This window comes from Centruroides vittatus, unplaced genomic scaffold, assembly GCF_030686945.1.
Source record: "Centruroides vittatus isolate TY-2023 unplaced genomic scaffold, ASM3068694v2 contig_726, whole genome shotgun sequence".
Classification (NCBI taxonomy): Eukaryota; Metazoa; Arthropoda; class Arachnida; order Scorpiones; family Buthidae; genus Centruroides; species Centruroides vittatus.
Window position 1 is genome coordinate 2,957,472 of NW_027122463.1, and position 24,365 is coordinate 2,981,836.

General features: G+C 29.2%; 1 pseudogene; it reads right to left on the reverse strand.

Moving 5' to 3' along the window:
- The window catches only part of LOC136980839 (atrial natriuretic peptide receptor 1-like), a 311,833-nt pseudogene that overhangs the window by 142,694 nt on the left and 144,774 nt on the right, over nucleotides 1-24,365 (reverse strand).

The window sequence follows — 24,365 nt, forward strand, 5'->3', positions numbered from 1 at the left end:
AACAGCTTATATTTCAGATATCACTTAACCTATTGTTTTTATATATTTTCCAGAGATTAAGCATATTTGAAATAAACGATTAAAAGCACCAATTTTTCGCATTTAAATGTCTTTTTAAATTTAAGTTTTAATAATATAAGTACACACAAAAATTCAAATAATAATTTTTAATCGTAGTTTAGTTTATCAAGTTAAACTAATGTATATTTAGTATTTGGTAATAAGCAATATTAAAAGGAAGAAACTCCCTTTAATATTTCTTCTTGTTTTAGAAGAAAATTGCCTTTTTCAATTTTATATCCATTTAAATATTAGAAAATGAAATATTTAAAGAAAAACTTTTTAAATTTAAAATGAAAAATAATGTTTTAAAATTTCTATTACACTGAAAGATATCTTTATCCTTAGTCGTACAGGAGAAACAGAAATAAAGAAAAATGTTAAAAATAAAAGGTGAGTTTACGGAGAAGCTGGAAAAATTCTGACAAAAGAGCTGTAATTCGCTCATTGGCAAGACTCAAAATTATATACAAAAGCATAAAACTTCTGTGCAGTTGTAGATAGAGCCTGTACTAAATGCATATTGAAAGTGCCATTTTTAACAGTAAGCTATTGATCTTTTGATATTCTTAGTTTCAAAAAATGTAGATGAAGATTTTTATGTATTGTGGGGAATTAAAATAAAAAATTTTCTTGTAAAACAGTCGTTTTCACCAATCAATTTAGAGAGGCACAATTATGATTACAGAAATCTATTGAAATTTTATGGACGTTTCAACATTTGAACATTTGTATATAAATGACTATCGTTCATGAAGGTGATTCTATATTAGAAGATTTACATGTGTAATATAAGCATACGATATTTAATGAAATTTTTCAAGTGTCTTTTCAAGAGTATTTTCAATTGCATTTTTCTTTTTCGATCATAAGGAAATATAGGCACGAATACATTTTAATGAAAAACACTAATACACTAAGAGTCACATTGCACAAGATACAGTAAATTTGAAATAAAAAAAAATTCTACCTTTCCTCACGCTTCGTATTTTTTAAGAACTTCAGGAAGTATACACGTAAAGTCGACGATTATACCATTACTCTCATAGAAACAAAAATAGATAATTATATCAAAAGGACCAGAAACATACGAGTAATTTAATAACAAATCGCTAAAGTATTAATACTGTATAATTTACTGCAATAATTAATTTCAATATGGAGTATAATATGAGAAAATTTAGCAGAATTATTGATTCATTAACGAGCGTTTGCATCGTGAAGATACGTTATTGCGATATTTGATTTACGAAATAAATATAGAGTTTAGTTGTAATAGGATAGTTGAATATTGATTTCGTAATTAATAGTGCTATGCTATTAGCTTAAACAATTCGTGCAAATAATCGAAAACAGATGGTGTAGAATAAAAGCCACATGTATCGAATGTTTTCGTGTTATAGAAAGAATAGTTCATAAAAGATCAAAAGGTAAATGAAAAGATTATTCTAATATTAATTCATTAATTTCATTCAATTATCTCTTTCCTTAATCTTGAGAAATGGGATAAAATACAAGACCAGATATGGAAACCTGAATGAAAGGAGACCCCAATTAACTATACACGAACTTTCGATGAAAACCCGAAGTCACGTTATTTCAATTCAAAATTTTTCCCTGAAAGAAGTTAGATGAATAGCACGACTCTATTGTTAAAGGAAAAGCATGATGTACAGGGGCAAGCAACTACTAATTTGAGGTGGAGAGCATATATTTTAGAATACATATATTAAAAATATGATAAAAGTTTGCAGCCCGGCGTTGTGACAATGTCACAATAAATAATTGCTCGTGTAACATTATTGTACTATACTAGGAGACTTTACCTCTAGTCCCAATGTAGACTAGTCATAACAAAAATGATCTTCATCGATTCCCAGTGTTTCCGTTTCAATTCTTTTTTCGTGAGATAATTATATTTGTTTTGGATAATATCATGTCAATGATATCATTTCAAATCAATTATAAATAATTTCCTGAACTCTATTTCTAATTATTTCTATTTTCCAATACGCATTTCTTAGTTAGAGTTTCTAATTTGTTGTAACGGCAAGTCAATTGTTTATCATCGACCTCTCATGCTGATTTAATTGACAAGATCGATTTTTCCCTGTGCGTATTTTTTTCTCTTATTCCATAAAAAATCGAATAATTCTATTTTGTACTACCGTGTATTCATCCATTCAACCTAATGCATTAATCGATTTACATTAAGAGACGTCATCTCCTATAAAGAATATACACAAGCAGACTGTCTTTGTATCGTAAGTATAACATTTGTAAACTTTATAAGCAGCCGAAAGAAACTGTAGAAGAGAAATATCAATTTTGTTACTCATATTAATGCAATAAATAATTATTTCATACATTTATGGATTGGGCCCTCTAATTCAAATTCGTCTAAGCCCCATGAAGCTATATGGGCCACTGATTCTCTATGCGTTCGTCGATAAAGCTGTAAATGGTTTTAAAGATAATAATGCAGTATCCCTCATAAATCAGAATCTCCTCCTCGGTGACTCATTGCTTAAGCAAGATTCCAGCGTTTTATGAATAAAACTATTCTCAAGAGTTTCTTTGTCTAATTTTATTTTGACTTATTGAATTCATGGGACTTCCGGTCTAGACCAGAAGATTTTATATAGTTAATCTGGGCCCCCTTTCCCTTTTATTTCCAAATCTGATCTGACCTTTTATCTGTCTAGCACCATTATCGAGATTAAGGAACGACAGGCAGACGGAGAAACGGACGACAATAGGAATTAGTCAACAATTTTTTCAAATTTCAGCTCAATTAAATTGGCTTTTATACTAATTGTAATTACATTTCTTTCTTTCATAGAAACTGTCACTTGTTTTTCCGACTTTCTCATTATTATTTAAAAGTTTTTAATAATATAATTAAATTACCTGACACATCATTTATGGTTAAATCCTCATGTATTATTTTGAAATATTTAAATACAAGGTGATCCAAAAGTCAGTAGACATTTCTGTCAAAACTACTTCCAGTTATGTGCATCAGGTGACGGTTCGATCGGTAACATTACATAGAAATGCATCATAACGAATATTTAATGTTGCTGCCTTCGTGGTGCCTTTTTTTGATGTATACAGATAAAATATTTGTAAATAATATATAAAGCTTTACATATTATTTACATTTAGCAATGTGGAAATGCCACAATGCGTTCTGGACGATTATTATTGAACACGGTTTCAAGAATACCTAAATTATAAAAATATTTGTGTGAAAATAAGTAAGAAATTTATTTATTTAGAATAAAATTATACCAAAAATAAATAGTTAGCCTCATTAATCTTCTGTTTATGTTTACAGTAAGCCTTAAATTTCTAAGAGAGAAACATTTATTTATAATTATTTTTTACTAATATTAATATAAAGATTTGTTTGCAGTTGGTCACTTCGTGAGATTGTCATTATGGAAAACGAATTTTCAATCAATTGGCAAAGTGACTTACAAAGAAATTTCTTACTTGACTTAAATCTATAAAACATTATTTATGTATCTAGAATTTTAAGGTATGAAAGATTCGTAAACAAATTATCAATACAAACAATAAATTGTCTTCTTGACTGTAAATTATAAAATATATTGAAGAATTCCGTATATTTCACTATGGTTCATTTAATCATATAACGTTTTGTGAAAAGAACTTTGTGGACGATTTTTTCGCTCAATGAGGGTTTTCGGTCTTTGAGCCTAACATACGCACACATTGAACATATATTGAAGTAAAAATTGTTTAATCAGACGGAAAAAAATTATTTATATTTCGTTTTAATTTTCCGATCAAATTGTGAGATAACAGCTTGGAAACAATAAAATATGGAATACATACAAATAAAAGTGAAAAAAAGCCTTTTGAAAATCAAATTCTTATTTACGTGCTAATGATGTTCGTTTGTAAAAATTCTGTATATCATTTTGTAAAATACTATAATTTCTAATTAAATCATTTTTAAATCAATTTATCTATGACAGAAAAAGATACAATTCTAATTATTTGCAATAGAATTGTATATCATTCGATCAATCAATTTGTTATATTTCAAACACTATACATCTTTATTGCGCATAAGAAGCAAATTATTTAAACATTTTACAGAATAAAACAATTTCGATGAAAAATAAAATTTAATAATTGGCATAAAAATTTTATGCATCCAGATAGAATTTTCCATTTCTATGAAAGATTCAGCATAATTTTACGTCCCACACATATATGTAAAATGTTTCCAGATGTGGTATAATTTCATGGCAGATAATGCCACAACTGTTCAGAATCCTTAAAAAAGTAACTTTAAGAATGCTCGCAGAAGCTCACTCCGTTCAGAATTTTCAGTATGTCCGCTCTTTCTATCCTATCAGATACCAGGCATACATACTTGTAGGTTGCAGTCGAACAGATTATGTTCAGGGAGTTTTAAAATGGCAGATCACCGAGATAAGGAATGCAGTATGGTTGTTTTGTCGAATTGCCCGCTATCTTAACTAGTCTAACCTAACTGTGACGAGGTGTTATACGTCAGGGCACATATACATGACGAGCACGTTCTGAACTCCCTAGACCACATTATTGGTGATCTAAGGAGTTCAGGAGACAGGAACCAAAAACATTCATCTGCAATGATACCATGACAGAAGCATGGCTGCTAAGTAATGGCAGTATATTGTGTGACTAATCCCCAATCCCGGTACTGTTTGTAAATAGACGACCTCTGTGTTACAGTATGGATCCAATAAGATCCAATTGAGATTTCACTTGTGAGTTTATAAATATTAAAAATATGAAGTTTAATTTACAAGAAAACAATTTATTGTTTTAGAAATAATTTCAAAGTAGCCATTCGGTGAAGTTAATGAACGGTTAAATTTCAGGAAACATTTAAAAGTATTTTATAAAATATAAAGGGATAACAAATTTTACTTAGCCAAATGTAATCTCTTTTCTTACATTTTCTAAAGATATTTTATACTTATTTTCTAAAGAAAAAATACAAATGAATAAAAGTAACTTATATAATTATATTTTTAAGTTAATTAAATGATAATTATATACAATGGATAAAAACATTACCAAAATTGGTTTCTAAATATAGTTAAAATTTATATTTAACTTCAAAAAGTGTAGAATCATCGCAAACTTAAAAAATAATTCTAGAACCCAAAAAGGAATTGTTCATTATTTTGGCGATTAGTTTAAATCTTTTATGTATAAATCACCTGTAGAATGATCTCATCATAATTACATAATTTTGTATTTATAACTGTACTTCAATTATATGTAAATCGCTTCTTTCGCTCAATCTTAAATTTGATATTTGTTTTTTACAGAATAATTCTTTGTTAAATGATAATTGAACGTACGTGCTGTAATAATTTTCCTATTCTTCTTTAAGGGTGACAATAATTGTTTTATTTAAACCACTCTTTACTCGTTTATAACAGATTTTAATAATAAGTAACAATCTAAGGTAAAAGACAATTGGCACAGATATAGAAATTTCTTTAAGCTTTCGAAAATTATTTGCAAAAATATTTGTTCATCTCAAAACAAGGGCGCCCGCAGGATTTTGTTTCAGAGAGAGAGCAAAACATACACAATTTAAAATCAACTAATCACCAATTGGTTCACTAAAATCATATTCCTTAATTATACAGTTTTTCTTCTATTTATACTAATTTCGTCTGTTTTCACGAGAGTAAATAATAAAGAGGTATAAAAAAATTCCAACGAGTTGTTTAACTTTCCCGGCAACATTTGGTGGCGTAATCTGTTATCATATTTTATTTAAAACATTTTTTATATTTTTTTAACTATTATAAAATGGCAAATAGCTTAATTTTGAGGGTAAAGGTATGTTTTATTTAAAGCATTTCTCGACTTTTCAATCTGTCCCAAAAATGTAAAAATTTTGGGGGATCAAGTTTTGCCCAACCGCCACACTTTCCTCATATAACAGCCGGGAAAGTAAAGGTTATTCTCGAGGAATTACGAAAACAATGTAATTATTCCGAATGTTAATTAAAGTTACTGATTTTTATCTAAATATGATTTAGTTTAAACTAAAAATAGGTGAATTAAATTAATTTAAAAAGTATATTCTATAATTTTAAAATTTGTAAAAACCTATATTTAATTGGATAAGTTTATATCATAAATTAACAGTGAAATTTTATACTTATAGGTATTTTTTTAAATCAACGTAAAAATATTTTCCATAAATTATATTTGTAAAATTTCATTCTCAAAAAGCGCTATTTTTTCCTCTCATCAAATAAAAAAACATATCTATAAATTTAATGTAAGTACTCCACAAAAGAAGAAAAATAATAATAACGAGTGATCAAGCGAAAAATTTACTTGAATTTTAGTGAAACGTATTTGTTTCATTAAAGAAATTTAAAAATTTTTTGTAAAAACAATACTATTGCACTTACTATGCCACGTTATGATTTCTTTCATGCAAGTATTTGCAACAGTTAAATAAGATAAATATTTGCTCATGTCAAGCATTTGAGTTTACAATATAAAAGACCTGAAACAAGGGAAAACCTTTCACACACAACCGAGTAAAACTATACCTAATTCTTTTCCCTCTAACCTGTAAACCTGCTTTAGAAAATATCCAATTTTTAAAATCAGTTTTATAGGTTAGGTTATATTCAATTTTATTTACAACTGATAATAACAATTGACAAGACTCCACTGTATCATCTTGTCATAACTGAGTGCTTTCAATTCTTGATTTTTTCCTAAGGAGAAAGATTGGCTTTCTTCCCTTGCTAACATGATACCTCCCGATTTGAAACTTTGAATTTTTAGTGTTTATTGATATTTCCTCTCATCCCTACCACACGCTGTTTACTCTTGCATTCCAAAGAAGTGTAAGTCTTCACTGAAATTTTCAGTAGTTCTCTGTCAGTTGTATTTGGTATAAGAGGAAGAAATGATAACCTGTTAACAGCTAGAAAATGTGACGGTGTTAATGCTCCATCGCAATGTCACGAGACCCACCAATGGCCATGAACATTGGAAGTTCGGTCGTGGGTTCGCACCTCGCCAGGACGGGCTGGCCACAGAGTTTTCTGGATTTTCTTTCCGTCAGTTACCCTTAAAAAGACTCCCGAAAGGAATTTTCCCTAGGATCGCCTAAATGTTGCGTTTCCTTAACAAACACAATGTCATGATCAACAAATCATCTGATGAAACAATTTGCATATTATATTTATATTTTATACTGTTAAGATATTAATAAAAGTCAATTTAATATTGGAAAATGGCGAATAGGGCTCCCAGAAAATTTTTTAACGAATTCTTTGAGAAGTCAAACTATCTAACTTATTATTGACATGTAAGTACACACATCCCCATTCATTGCACCTGTTTACTTGAAATTTCGTTCGAATATTGTTGTTAAAGTTAACACCAACAACACGTAATGAATTAAAGATGCGAGATGTAGAACAAACTGCAACGTGACGTAATTATCGATAACAAGTTAAACATCGTGACTATTAGAAATTAATCAAATATCAAATTCTAAGCTTCAATTTTAAGGTAATGTTTAAACTGAAAGTATACATAAACAGAGAATTTATTAATATTAGCAAATATTTAAAGTATGATTGTATATTTTATATTCTACACATAGACTACAGAGAATTCGTCCCCAGCCATCAATGTTTTCTGTCGTTTAAAATATTTCCAATTAGTTTAGAAACATTATTAATAGTAAACAATTGACTTTAAATTAATAAAAGTTGTGCTGTTTGAATAATTCTAATTAAAACGAGCGATTATTCATTGTGACGATGTCACAATGCCGGGTTGCAATTTTTCTTCAGTGTTCTCAATTTTTTAGTAGTGTCTTTGCTCTTGCACATTATACTTTTTCTGTAGCTGTACAGTCGTGCCGTTCATCTATCCAACTCCGTTCTGAGGAAAATTGTTTTATTGAAACCTACTACCCCTGGGCTTTGCACATCTTGTCTCGTCTTTCGTCAATATAACTGTGTTCTCGAGATTAAGAAAGTACACACAGATAACATTGAGAATTTATAGGTCTGCAATTTTTTCAAATTGTAGCCCAATAAGAAACAGATTTATAGTACAGAAAAAGAATTCAAGGTTATGAAATGCTTCCCATATAACACGTTAGTTCCTTGCATTAAAAATTGCTAAGTAGTCCTGTAGATCTTTAGAGATTAAAGACATTATATACAGAAAGAAAATTCATTATGTGTTTATGAAAAATATTACTTTTCATTAATATTCTATAATTTCTTATATCCAATGTTTCTATAAAATGTATAATTAAGATCCCTATACTTTATTTATAGTAAATTAACACACAAATTTATTAATTTTTAAGCTTAAAACAATACGTAGAAACTTTTTATTAGCAATATATTTGAAGTTTTTTTGGAATCACATTCTCAATGCTAAAAATATTTAGTTTTATCTCTACAATCAGTCGATTTTATATTTTATATTGATTAAATTTTAGTTCCTTTTATTCATATTATTTCCATTTTATTATAAAGTATAAAATAAAGAAATAAATTTTTATCCAAATAATCGACTATTTTGACTCTAATCCAACTTCAAGTATACTTAAAATGCGTTAAATAAACATTAGTTTATATATATATATATATATATATATATATATATTACAAACAATAAATATTGTTTTACTCACTTCTCCAATATGCATAAGTATCTTCATTCTCATTCTCATCATAAATTCTTAAGGATTTAAGTCCAAAATCAGTAATTTTCAGAACAAATCGACTATCAACCACACAATTTGAAGATTTAAGATTTCCGTGAGAACGTACTTCACTGTTATGTAGATATGCCATACCCTTTTAAAAAATAAAAGACAAATAATTCGATTTTAAGCGAATTCTCTTCTGACATTAATTAAATCAAGTGACATGACATCATTTAACTTGAGTTAATGTAATAAAATTTCAATGTAATATGATAAATTAGAAGAATGTAAACAAGTTTTAAACTTACTTTTACTATATCATGCATTAATGAATAACGAAACATCCAATCTAATTTAATTTGATCATTTTCTAAAATATCCTGTAAAAAATAAATAAGAAAATAAATTATATTTTGGTTTTTAAAGGATTAATTTTCTTAAATTATTATTTAATTTTTTTTGGTGAGAATTATCAGATTAATGCGTTTTATTTGTGAAATATTAAAAACAAAACAATGGGAAGTTATAAATTTATTTATTTCACGATAAATTATTAACAATTATAATTTATTAACGTAAAAATAAATACAAAAATGAGAGTATTAAAGTGCCAACGATTCCTTAGAAAAAAGTTATCAGAAATCTCGATTATATGAACAGAGATGAGCAAACCAGCAGTAAAGGATCCTCTTCATCTGTTGAGAGTCCTTTATTATTAAAACTGTTTTATTTAATTTTATATCACTTATGTTCTTTCGTGCTGCACAGAGTACTGTATCTATCTTAACTGTTCCACGAATTTGCTCTAGGAACAATTTTTTAAAGTAATTTTATTTTTCTACGGTTTACAAGGTGTAACATTTTTCTATATCACTGACACCTCCTTTTGTTGTAATGTTGAAATGAATTAGAACTATATACATACCCATAACTTGAATGTAAAGTATTTACTACCCGACAGTTAATTGCAGTAATTATAATTGGTGATCATTTCGCCTTTTATCTCCATGCAACGCGAAGCCGCTTGGCATTTCGCATTTCGATCTTTGGGGTATCTAACGTGAAAATGGATTAGGAGGTATTTCTCTTTGGACTTTCTTAAAGGGCACGAAAGCGTCAATTTTCCGATTTCGTTTTCGTTTGTACAGGTTCTATAGAAAAAACTAAAGGCTTCACGTAAAGTTTACTTGCATTAAAGTGCATTTACTAACAGAAAATTCAGAATTTTTTTGTGATTTAAAATGGCGAGAAAACTCCTCAATAAGGTGATGCCAACTAATAAAAAGTGGTCCATAGAAAGCAGCTCTTTTAAAAGCGAGAAAAGCTTGAAATCCCATCGTGAACACTCCTATTAAATTTTTGTGTATGAAAAGGGAAAACGGGCATGGTCTTTTTGGGAGGTGATATTCACTAAACAAAATACAAGAGGTAAAAAAGATAATCCATGCAATCAACTAAAGTGGATAACATGCTAATCCTTATAACCATTACACTGTTATCGAGAGAATGATAACAGTGTAATGGTTATAAGTGCACGTATTCACGGCTAATCTTTATAGCATTCAGCATGTCATTCCACTTTCTTTCGTAAAAAATACACGTAATTCAACTTACGTTTTTCTCCCCCTTAACCTTCCATAGAAAATAAATTTAAATATTTTGTAAATGATCAACGATCACACTTGATTTACCTTCAAATGTGCTGTTCACAAGCGAACTTGCCATCAACGAGGAAAAGCCTAAACGCATTCAAATTAACAAACTGGGGACTAGCGGTCATCCTGTTTAATTTCCGCCTTACAGAAATGTTCTTAATTAGATATAATTGTGGAAAAATACATTAAGTTAATTAAAATTATTCCTACACTTCTTAAAATAAACTGAATCAACTTATGGAAACCATGACAAAATATTTCAAAAATCTACCTTTAAGTTATGCTGGTAACAGCGTTACTGCTGTAGAAGCTTACGACTTTTAAAGAAATAAATTATTTAATAAAATTAAAGTGTATTGAAATAGGTGTTAACAAACAAAGTAAACACGAATTAATTGCAATCAAGAGAAATTATATAAGGCCCGGAAGTAAAGGGCGAAAACTAGGAGTGGTCACCCTAATTCTAATATCACTCTGAAAATAAGCTAAGATAAATCAACGTCTATTCATTACCGTGTATATCTGTAAATATTTAACACTTCGTCTAAATAAATAGACACATATACAGACCGGTTTATCACACCAGTGGATGAGATTAATTCAGAAATTCTTTAATGATAATTAACACCTTTGTAATGAACTTTAAAATAAAAATGGTTCTTTTAACATGTACAGTACGTTATAAAGAACACTCACAATGCATCTCAGACATAATAAATAGTCCGAAATGTATTTCGAGAACCAATAAAAGAACCATAGTTATTGTAAAGTTCATTACTAAAGTGTTACTTATCATTGAAGAATTTGTGAATTAATCTCATTCACTGGTGTGATAAGCCCGTTTGTATATGTGTCTATTTATTTAGGTTAGTGTTAAATAATAATAAGGGCAAAAAACAATATATTATCTGTAAATATATTAACTAATTGTAGCTGCATAAGCGTTTTCCACTGGTGTGAAGGTTGGGGATTCATTCATTTATACCTCATTCACGACTCAGGGGTTAATTAATTAATAATACATGAAACGAATTTTAAAATTATTTACTAATTTTACCTAAATATTTTTTTATTTATTAATACAATTTTAAGTTCTACCTTATATTAAAATTTATGAATAGAAAATTGTGATAGATTTTGTAAATTGAGAATATTTGTTTTGTTTTCAAGTCATACCTGTAGACTTCCTTTTGGACAATATTCAGTTACTAAACAACAATTTGGAGGGTCTATACAAGCTCCGAAAAATCTCACAATGTGATCATGTTGTAGATCTTTTACCTGAAATGGAAAATTATGTTTAAAAAGTACTTTTACATAAATACAAAATTGTAATATAATTCAATATAAAATATATGTATATTTCGACTTGTTAATCAAAGTTAAAAAATTTGATAGCAGATATGTAGATGTGGCCTAAAATTCAGTTAACCATTGTAAAAATAAAGTTATTATTTAGTATTTAGAAACTTTACAAAATTATTCAAACTGAGAGCATTGTTGAACACAGAAATCACAGGCTTTAAAGCATTCAGTTTACGTGTAATTTTCACAAATAAAACATTTATTTGTAAACATATTTATTCATATATATAGACGTATATAAAGAAGTCGGTTCAAGAAAAATATAAGTCCATACACCCATGTTTCGAGATATACAAAAACAAAGTATTTGACATCGGATTTTTTCCGGTGGCTCATATACAACACTTTCTTCTCACAAAATCTGGCCATTAAGTCAAATGTCCACATAATTGTGACCGTGCAAACCCTAGGCAAATATCCTTACGTTGTACGCAAGAGTTTCAGTCGATGTTAATTTATTTTTGATTCAACATTACGAACTTTTATTTAAGATATTGTTATCCATAATGTGTTTCTTGGTTATTGTGATTCTTACAAAGAACTAGAAAATCAATAAAATCCGAAAGTTTCGGATTAAACATTGCTTCCAACACAAAACTTCGCTTTTTGCATCAAACTGGTCGAAATTACAATGAATTATCTAATTCTGATTAAATAAAGAAAACAATTATTTAAAAAAAAGCATTATAATATTGTACTAAACGAATAAATAGGACCTCTTAATGGCCTTAGTAACTATGCTGAATTGCAATAAAAAGAAAAACAAGGTTCAATAAGGATACACTGAAGACAATAAAAGTACATTAAGAAGGAAGACTTCCTATTTGAAACTCTATGCAGCAAAATAATATATTTCCCATGCACTTGTATCTTCTTATCTTTCCACTTTTTCACAAGCATTTAAAAAGTGTATAGTATGGTCTTTAGTAGAAGTGTATACGTTTAAGAAGTAAAGACCGTTATAGCATACTCGTAAACTACGAATGCTTATAACGAAACCACTGATAACACAAAACTAGCCAATTGTGGACTTACATCCCTCTCACTCCACCTCTTTATATAGGACCTACAATTTTCCTCTGGACTGCACCTGTATGAAGACGTAATAAGAATCGCTTTCAGCGTTATCCACATTTAGAATTTCAAGATAAATTTCGCACAGAAAATATTTAACAATGGTGGATATTGCGATGATGCCTAATGAAAAGTTACAAAACAGACCCCCCTTATATTTTGAATCTCCCAGAAATGGCCGGCGGCCACTGTTGAGAAGCTCTAGAGTGAATAGAAACAATTGATGAATTGTCTATCAGTCTATATGTCAAGTCAAAATTTCTGCTTATTGGGTCTAATTATAAGTCTTAATCAGAACAAATAGGACATTAAGACTGAAACTCCGAAAACAAATTAATTATAAAAACTCAACAATATAATCGAATTCTTATCTTTAAAAATTGTGCACTTATTATAATTTCCTGAAAATTTAATTATTATTATTTAACATTGTATGATAATTTGTATGAAGTAATTTATGTGACATTCGTGCCTTTTACTACAGGATCAAGTGCTCTATAAAATATCTGCGACGAGATTGATTGCCTGAAAAAATTCAATGGAGAAGACGTTGACAGTTGAATTCACTTTTATCATCAAGAAAAATAACAACTGTCAAACGTGGCCCAAATGCATTGCAGATACCGTTATGATTAAAAGATATAGAACGTTTTTTAAAATTCTTTCTAAATATCACTATAAATATTTAATAAACTACCAAAATATGAACGAGACAATTATTATTTATGTTATTCATAGTTTGGTAATCTTTTCTTGATTTTCGTAAAGCCGTGACCTTTATGCCTAAAAACTATTAATCTTTTCTTCCTGTTGAATATCGGTAGAAAATGATTTGATTTATTAACATAGAATAACAAAATACTAGAATAGTGTAGGAATATATAGCTGCAATTTTGTTTATTATAGGAGACGGCCTTATAACAGAAAAATTGCCAATTCCAGTTCAGTCTCTCGCAATCTTAGATGAGAAATGGACATGTATATTGTGAAAGGCTTGTGTTCTTTAGTATTGACTAAAATACAAAAATGATAAAATGTTATATTTTGACAATAATCATACAACATAGAAGTAGAAAAAAAATCCAGCAACAAGTTGCTAAACTTTCCCCGCAACATTTGGCAGTGCCATCTGTTAAAATATTTTTAATAATAAAATATCATAGGTTTTAATTATTATAAAATGGGAAAAAGTTTAATTTTGAAGGTAAGGATGGGTTTTATAAAAAATACACACGATTCCCTTTATCTCTTCAGCCCATGACTTTAGTTACCAAAATTTTAATAGCATCAACATCCTAATACACAAACCTTCCTCCAAAATTTCAGAAATTTTCTACAAAAAACACAAGAGATATTGAACTTTAAACAGGGTGAACAAAATGGTACAGTACCTCACACTCTCATATGGAAAAATCCCCGAAATTTTTTTCATATCTCGACGTTTCAAGGTACCGAATCCAAAAACATAAAAATCTTGGAGGTCATTTTAAATTAATGCAATTAAATATATTTGTTTTGCAATTAGTCGTTGTTGGCTTTCACATTTCCAGAAAAGCTTGTCGTAATTGTAATCGAATGAAACATGCGTATCAGTAACAATAAAATTTTACTAATACAACAATAGTATTTTGTTAATACAGTATAGCATCGATTATCCGACTCAATTGGGGACTGGGGTTAATCGGATAACTGAAAAGTCGGATAACCGAAAAGTATAAAAAAAAATACATTATTAGTATAGTGTATTAGGCCTGGTTTAAATACTAGCCTCCCTTTCATGGTCGAGCCAATGCTGCCAGCTAAAACATGCAAAAATTTAACAAAAATAATATTAAAGTAGCCAAGACATAACCAAATATTGTAGCACCACATCACTAGCGGACATTTGAATTTGCCGACTAGAACGCGGTCGGTTAACCGATAAGTCGGTTAATCGGGGGTCGGATAATCGATGTTCTACTGTAGTTAAATTCTATAGTAAATATACTGTAAATGCGTATCTTTTTCTTTTTAAATTTGTGCAAAAATGCTCCGAAGTACTTCTTAAACATTTGATAAAATTTATTATATGTGTTACTTATAACTCGAAAATATTTACATAAGATTTTAGATATAAATATCTTAAATTCCAGAAAATCCGATTATAAATATACGGATCTTCTGGAACTTGGGACTTAATTCAGTGATGCCCAAAGTTTCCAATTGGCGGGAAAGACTGCGCATAAGTCATACATAGGCAGGCCACAAATATTTTGAATATTTCACGCATACAAAAAGTTTTCTCACTTAGAAGGAACCGCTGAAGTATTACATCAATAAATACTTGCAATTCTCCTTTTCACCATCATCTTCAATTATAGAAATGAAGATATTTTCTCTTCTTCTAATAATGTCATCAGGCAAGACGTTTAAATCATTCGCAAAAACACAAAAATTATTTTCAGACAATTTTGTGATTACTGGGAAAAATAAACGACAGGTGCAATCTTACGTTATCAACGACTTCACTCCCTTCCCTATTGTCAGCAATCGTCCGATAAAAACGAATCCTCCCTTCCTCATAATCTGCTTGAATGGTCATAAATGATGTGTCAAGTATGTTCACGGGCCGGATTAACTGTGTCACGATTAAAATTTGGCCCTGGGGTCATAGTTTGGGCACTGCTGACGTAAAACATGATAGAAAGTGATTAAGGAAATTCCTGATATATTTCGGACTCTTTGCTATATAATTTTAAAGTTTTCTATCCCAGATTTTACCGCTTCTTCGCTACTTTTTGTACACTTGTGTCCAAAATTAAGGCAGAAAACACGTTTAGCACAATAAACTGCTATCAGTAAAACTGCATGACGAATTGAATTATCATATCAATTGGAAGTGATAGCTGATGAAACATGCAAACTACAAAAAAAAAAAGAGAAAACGGGAATGTCGTGAACCTGTGATTCGACTTTTTGTGATTGTGGTCAGGTCAACAAATTTTAATAAAATGACAATGTATTATCGTTCAAATGACGCGTATTGAAATGGAGGCCAATCAGAAAACCAGATGATTATAGGTGTACAGAAAAGTAGAATGCATGCTGTAGACGCAATGTGAAGAAACAGAAACTATTACCAGAATAACAGGAAAAGGTAGATCAAGATGAACGACCCCACATGAAGATAGTCAACTGGCTTTAACTGCCCGCGACATAGAGAGATAATAGCCAAACAACTTTCTCGTGATCGGTCTGCTGCCATTGAAACATCAGTATCGAAGCAAACTGTGTATAGACGACTTCAAAATGCTCCAAAGAAAATTCATTCCTCGATCTGACAAGCATTCAAATATTCGAATGTTTAACTTTATTTAGATTGACATCACACATTAATGTCATCACTGAAATGACGACAAAGACACGACTAATATTGATGTTTGTTGATTTAATGGTTAAAACCTAACATTAAGTACTAGTAATGGATAATATATTCACTTTTTAGGAGGTATTTAATTCTTACTACGAATTTCTCATCAAAAATATTCATTGGATTCGATTGACGGGATTAGGCAATGCAACAAATGGACGATCTACTAAGGATAGGTGCCGCCCAGGAGGACTTTCTGTGGGAAGCTGGCCTCTAGTTCGGCATTAGATACGTGGAAAAAATCCATGAAAATCCCACACGGTCAGCCCATTGGAGAGACGCGAACCCGTGTGGCAGTGGCGCGTTATAGCTTCACTTCAGTGAGGGACAAGGGAAATTTGAATGAGGAGACCAACATACAGTGTTGTCGTTAGACATTTTTCTTCGGGAAAATAAAATATTTTCATATAAAAGATTGGTTTGGAGCTTCTTATTGGTGAGGCCCCAGGCAATATCCCTTTTTTTGCCCATAGGATAACGCGCCACTGACCCGTGATCAACTGCCAGTGTTCAGTGGTTTTATTTATTCGGCCAATTTTTTTTGTAATTATTCTTTCATTAATAATCATTTAAAATAAGAATAATTAAAAAGAAAACATATTCAAAGGTTTATCATCTAAATTATTTATGTTAAATAAATATTAAAAACTTTACTAGAAAAATTTCATTTTAAATTTTGAAAGCTGTACATTTAGTTCTATAAACTATTCTAAATTAACAATTAAAATTAGAAATAATCTTCAATAAATTTTAGTTTAAGCAATCATTCTTTACTTGAAAAATTTCATAATCTTTTCTTTTCATTTTAAATTTTGTAATAAAAATTTTTATACAGAGAACATCACATCTATTAAACGAATCCACTAAAAAACCATTTTTTTTTTCTTTTTTACATGGAATGAATTTTTTAATTTTTATTAATGATCGTTCTATAACTGCTGAATTAATTTACCTAAAGCAAGCATCTGGTAAGGATAGATTCTCACTTGATAAAATTAAATAATGATTATTTTAAAAAATATATATTCAAAAGTTAATTTCTTTTAAAATTTTTTAAATAAATTTATAATTTTTTCAATTTTTGATAAGGAAACAATAAATTGATAAAATTGCTAGGAAACAATTAAATTTTTACGAATGTTTATTAAATAAAAGTATTTCTCGAAAATAAAAAATAAAGCGAACATACAGAAGTTTATAATATCAAAGTATATGTTGTAATTTTTCAATTCCTAAAAGGTAAACTCCAATATATAAATTATAGATCCATTTAAAAAATAAAACACGACGAATGGTCACAATGCCGGGTTGCAATTTTTAATCATATTTTTAATTTATTTGATTTAAAATATATGCTTTCTATCTCAAATTAGTAGTGGCTTGCCCTTGTGCATCATACTTTTTCTTTAACAGTAGAGTCGTGCTGGTCATCTATCCAACTCCTAACAGGGGAAATTTTTGAATTGAAATAACGTGACTTCCTCTTTGCGTCAGATGTTTATGTATAGTTAATTGGGACATCCTGACTATACGGTTTCCATATCTGATCACATATTACATCTATCTAATTTCGTTCTCGAGATTAAGGAAAAATAGACGGACAGACAAGCAGACAAAGACAGTGGGAATTTATAGGTCTACAATTTTTTCAAATTGCAGCCCGATAAATGTATCCTTGGATAAAATCGAACTCACATCTATTTCGCTAACATAGTACAATCTCTTTCATGTAGAGTATTATTTGTTTAGTTTTAATTCAGCTAAATTATATGGGCATAAAATATATGTTATACCCAAAACAGCACTTACAATAACTGAAAAATAATAATTAGTGTTATTTTAAAATATGTTATTTTTCACTAACACCAATAAATTAAGAGAATAGACATATAAAAATTAAAATGCTGTGCTTACATATAGGGTGAACCAAAAGTAGGTGGATAGTAAATGATAATATTTATTGAAATTACATATACAATTATATTTACTAACACAATACAATTTTATCAACGCAGCTGCTCAAACTGCTGTCCATCACAATTTACACAGCTTTAAAGTCTATATTTCATCATTTGTCGCTTCGACAAATGTTTTTCCACAAGGATTTTTGTGTGTTAATTTCTTGAAATCTAAAAATGTAGAAGTTTAACAATTTGGAAATGTAAGAAATATATGTGCAAGTTGATAAATTATTGAGTTATTAGCCCATCAAATTTATGAGTTCGTTTACACGTAAATCTTTATATTGATTCTGTATAAATTTCACTGTAAAGTTTGAAACGCATGCTGGCATTTGTGACCAATAAATCAGTGTATTGACAATTATGATTTCGAAGTGGGTAGAAATAGCGAACAAGATAAAAGTAATAATTATGTCGACAGGAGAAAACGTTACCGTATTAAAGACTGCGGATAGAAGCAAAAACAGGAAATCAGAAATTGCAAAGAGAATTTGACATTCCAATCAATACTTTCTCTACATAAAAAAGAAAAACAAGAAGATTTTGGAAAGCTTCAATAGACAGAATCATACAGACCAGAAAATAAAGCGTAAATGTAATCAACTGGATTTTTATCGGGTTTCATTAAAATTAGTAGTCAAATACACAGCAATTTGACTATATGTTAAGCCGCCATTTCAGGGTAAATTTGATAATTAAAAATGAATATTTTCGATGAAAAGCTCGGTCCAGGGCAGCACTCGGAACTGCACTCCTGTTTACCTTATGGATACGTTGTCAGTTACGCTATGAAAAAATATCATAAAATATTCATCTGCTGGGCCAGATTTCTAAATAAGCATAGTAGGACTGGGCCTACAGCGGCAAGTTTTGAGAGGCAGAAAATTTAGCGTGAAAAGCATAAGAATTTCACAAAAAGTAAATAATTTCAAACATTGCAGTAATTAATTATTAAGTCGCATTCATAAATAAATAAAGATTTAAATAAATATAAATAAATATATAAGATAGATAAAGATATAAGATTTGAATAATGTAATTATACCGGATAGATAGCTTTGACTACTTGTTATGTAAACATACGCCAACATACTTGATTTAATTTTTAATTAAAGCAAAATGTATCATGTTATCGAAAGTGTTTAGTAAAATGTATTATTTTCACATTTTAAAAAGTGTACTAAATTAATTACGGCCGTAAAATTGATTATCTTATCTTAAAAGTGCACATATCTGAATTAATTAATAGCTGTGGAAGAGAAGATCAGGTGAGTTCGAATAAAGTAACTGGCAACGCAACTTTACGGTTAGTAGGAATTGTGGGTTCGAGTCAGATCTGACCGGATCTTTTAGAATATTCTAAATAAAATTTATGTATTTCTAATTAATAAATGTACCATTAGATGGAGGCTTAGCCGTCTACTTCTAAACAGCTTGCTTTTTATCTGTAATTTCCTTTAATAGAGTCCGATGAAAATCCAGAGGATCTTTCGGTACTGTAAGTATATTCGAGTGTTGTACACGTTATTACGTATTTGTAAGAATAAAAGTATGTAGAATCAAGATGCTGAAGTGGTTTGTGCAATGTTCAGACAACAATGGAAAACATTGACAGAATGTCGAATAAAATTTCTGAGATACGAGCAATTACTTATTGAAATCGTCACAATTGCCAGACTACAATTTTCAATTATATTTTTAATTTATTTAATTTAAAATAAATGTTTTCCACCTCAAATTAGTAGTGTCTTGACACTGTACATCATATGTTTCCTGATAGCAATAGAGTTGTGCAGGTCATCTATCTAACACCTTTCAGGGAAAAAATTTTGAATGAAATTACATGACTTTCTGGTTGCATCAGATGCTTATGTATAGTTAATCGGAACTTTCTTCCCCTTAGCTTTTTAAATTATTCGTGACTTTCAAATTTCTACCACTGTTCTCCACATTGCGGAAGGACAGACAGACAAACTTCCTCTTTATAAATCCGAATATATCAAGGATATCGATATTTGTTGGCAGTTTCTAATTTACTTTGAATTCATAATATTTTTCTCAAGTATGAACTTCTATAGATAAATTAGGTGTCCATCCAATCCATGATATACTATAATTCACACCGTATATTACTTGTTTTGATTAGTTGAGTTACTTCACTACCATCAATCTATTTGATATTGATGTGTTTATAAGAATCGCAGGAAAAGCAAGAAAAAATCGAATGTGAATTTCATTAAAAAGATATTCGACTATTCAGAAAAATTTAGTTAAAACTTTAATCGATTAATATAATAAATAAATTCTTACATACTATCTGTATATTACACCAGAAATGTTTATAAAATGCGTTATTCTGACGTATTACCATCCTATAATCATAATTATGAATACAGATGATACATATATCTAGATTTTTTTATATGTAACAGTCACAATACAATAACAAAAACCTGACAAGGTTGTTGCTAGACTTTCCCGGCATTCTTAATTTGTTTACATGCTTAATAATTGCTACATTACTTTTAAATCTTCAGATTGCTTCGAGAGATATTATGGGGATGTGATCCCTTTAATAGCTCCCTCTCCAGTATCAATGGTCCGATTACCTTGAAAATATCTGGAAATATTTTTACTTAATGCACAAACCTTCTTACAAAATTTCAGAAATTTTCGACAAAAGGAAAAGGTTTATTATTTTTTAGAAATGATTTCCTGTAATTCTATCTTGAATAGGCTTAATTAATAATGATGATCTTAATCTTCTTGAATGAGAATCAATATAGACAGAAGCGGAAGTTTGAAAATAGCGAACACTACTAAAGAATATCTCATTGATATTGCTAACGACATCCATTATCTTAAATTTGCTACCTCGTTACTAGATTTGTATTCGTTCGACGAAGAAGATCACATTATCTCTCTTCGTTAGTACATACAACCAGATGGGATTTAGATTCGAAGGTCTAAACTACAACATATAAGAAGCTCGCCAAATACTAATAAATTTAGACGTGTAAAGGCCTAAGTTGTAATTTCGTTTCGTAAATTTGGTTCTAAAACCTAAGCTATTTGACATGATTTCAATATCAAAATTGACTAAGCTGATACGAAATTCATACGATATACCGAATATAACCATTCGTATTAATTTGATGACAATCTATATCAATGCGAACTTAAAATATGTTCTCTCTCTCTAGAAATCTAGTTAGAACGTTTCCTTAGTGTATTTATGAATTACAGAAAATTTCCCAATTTTTGATTTGGCACGTAAAGGATTTAGATTTTACAGAATAATGTTTTAAATAAATGTAAAATTGGAAGAATTTCTGTAATACACTCATCTGAGATGTTATAATCTCAAGTAACGACCTTTGTACTAGGCTATGAACGGCTAAAACTCATATCCCCTCTCTAGGTGTCTAGTCTCGAGTTATGTGAGTAACAATACGAACATCTCGAGAATATCACGTAGTACTAAGTCGTTGATTAAGACTATTCACTTAACGAGTTTGTGACACGTCATACTCCCAATATATTCATGTTGTTGCTAACGTAACTCGAGGCCTAGCCTCGAGTTACGTTAGCCCTGGAAGTGATTCCTAGTGAAGAGTTCTCTGGACTGAGGAATATTCTGGAGATATTCTGGAGGTAAGAGTGTGATTCCGGGGATATTCTGAAGGAAAAAGTTTGATTCGGAGATTAAGACTGGTACGAGACAGTCATATTCAACCAACCCCAAACAGATTGAACATGGGATCAGACTCTCGGTTACTGGGTAATTCAATATATGTGCACTTTATAATTCGTACATTCAAAGAGAGTTATGTGAATACTATCGTGATGTTTTTTAATATGTAACTTACAATACAGACCTATACTCATAACCACGTTACATGATAATAGTCCATTAAATTTAAATCTAATTTCATCGATTTAATTTCATGAAAATAATTGAGTTAAATCGAAAATAAAGTTTTGGTTGATTTTACAAATTATCAATGTTTATTATTATTAAATTATCAATATTTGATTATTATTTAAATTATTAATATTTGATTATTATTGTATTAACGTTTAAGTATTTACATTCTTAAAGAAAATAGTCACATTATACAGTATTTGTTCATTTAAATAATCTTTATAAAAGCTGCATTGGACTAATCTAAACAAGAGATAATATCTAAAAATAAAGAATGAAACTAACAGAATGTCATCTTGCGTAATGCATTAGGATCATGTCACATTATCATCATTATCAAACTTCTTTAAAGTTTTATATCCTTCCATAAACTATTATAAATTACATTTTGTTGCAATATTCTTTAATTATCAGGAAAAATTACCTTAAAAATCATAAACATTTAAATTAATACTTTCTTAGACTAATATAAAAATAAAATATAATTAAAATTTTAAAGTAATGTGCATTGACTCATTTAATTTTCGATTAAATAATAATATTATATTCTAATATTACCCTTTAATCGTAATCGTTTGATTGAAGTAATTTATTGTTCATTTAATCCATATTGAATACAATTAGGATTTACTTGTGTAAGATCTAGAAATAATTACATTATTAAAATTACATTCAAACTTATACTGTTAATTTAATTTAATGTATTGACGACTGGGTGGATGATGTGTAAGAGTACGTGTCCCGCTCTGAAAAGTCAAGTTGAAGTCCAACTCAGTTCAAAAATTTTCATTGGATACATGAAATATCAGCTTGCACCTCTCATCAATGTGAGCCTGGCCGAATTTATCAGGGCCATGTAATAATTGCCCTCTTACAGAGGTAATTTTAATAAACCTGTATTAATCAAATGGATTATTAAAGAAATTCTCTCTGTGAAGAAATCGAATACAACAATTAAAATTTTCTTTTATTATCTGTTTCATATTTTAAAATATGAAAATTATTGTGTGAATATTCAATTATTAGAATAATTAACACTTTGTTTGAAATTGGCGAGGGTTTTATTCAAGCCTTATATATGAGAGAAAATGATAAGTTGACAAACCTGTCGAACAAAAATGTCTAATAGTTCGGATCTGTCGACATATGGATGATGTATGTTTAGATCTGTTGGATATTAATCAAACTTCTAACTGTTTTTTCGTCTCTATGACAAGTTTATCAATTTGTATCACGAAGCTTAAGAAGGAATAATTTATTTCTCAATTTTCAACTTAATAAAGTCAATAAAAACTAACAAAATGATTTAAAAAGCTAAACTTAGCGTTTAATTTTAAAACTTATTTAATAAAATAGCATATTTTAAGAGACTGAGAGAGGGGAAAACAACACCGATCACTAGGAATGGCATCACACCTCTCGTAATGCTATAAAAATACATAAATAAAATTACATATTTTATTGTGACATCGTCACAATGCCGAGCTGCAAATTTTACTCATATTTTTAATTTATTTAATTTAAAATATATGCTATCCACCTCAAATTAGTAGTGGCTTGCCCCTGTAAATCATACTTTCCTGTTAGCAATAGAGTCGTGCCGATCATCTTCTAACTTACACTTTTCAGTGAAAACTTTTTCAATTGAAATCACATCACGTACATACTTAATCGGGACCAGACAGACAAACAGATAGACAGACGATAGTGGAAATTTATAGGTCTATATTTTTTTCAAACTGCGGCCCAATCAATAAAATAAATAAAAGCTTGGTTTTTTCATCACATCATACCATTTTATTACGTTTTTACATAAAATAAATTTTTGGACCTATAATTTGTAACAATTCGATGATCGTTGGCAATTCAAAAATATTAATAAGCAATACTTTTAAGGAGATATTTATAATTAAAAGAAACTGATACTGAATATTACTGAATAGCTTGTAAGACGGAAAAGTATACAGAATTATTATTTTATTACTTAATCAATAAATGAGTAATAACTGTTAAATTTTCATTTTCAAAAATTATAAATACAGTATTTAATTAAAATTACACTTTAAATAATACAAAATTAGTGTTAATTTTAAAGATTTTTTCATATACACTCTATATCCAGCCCAATAATTACTTCAAACATCAAAAGAACATTCGGATTCCTTCATCA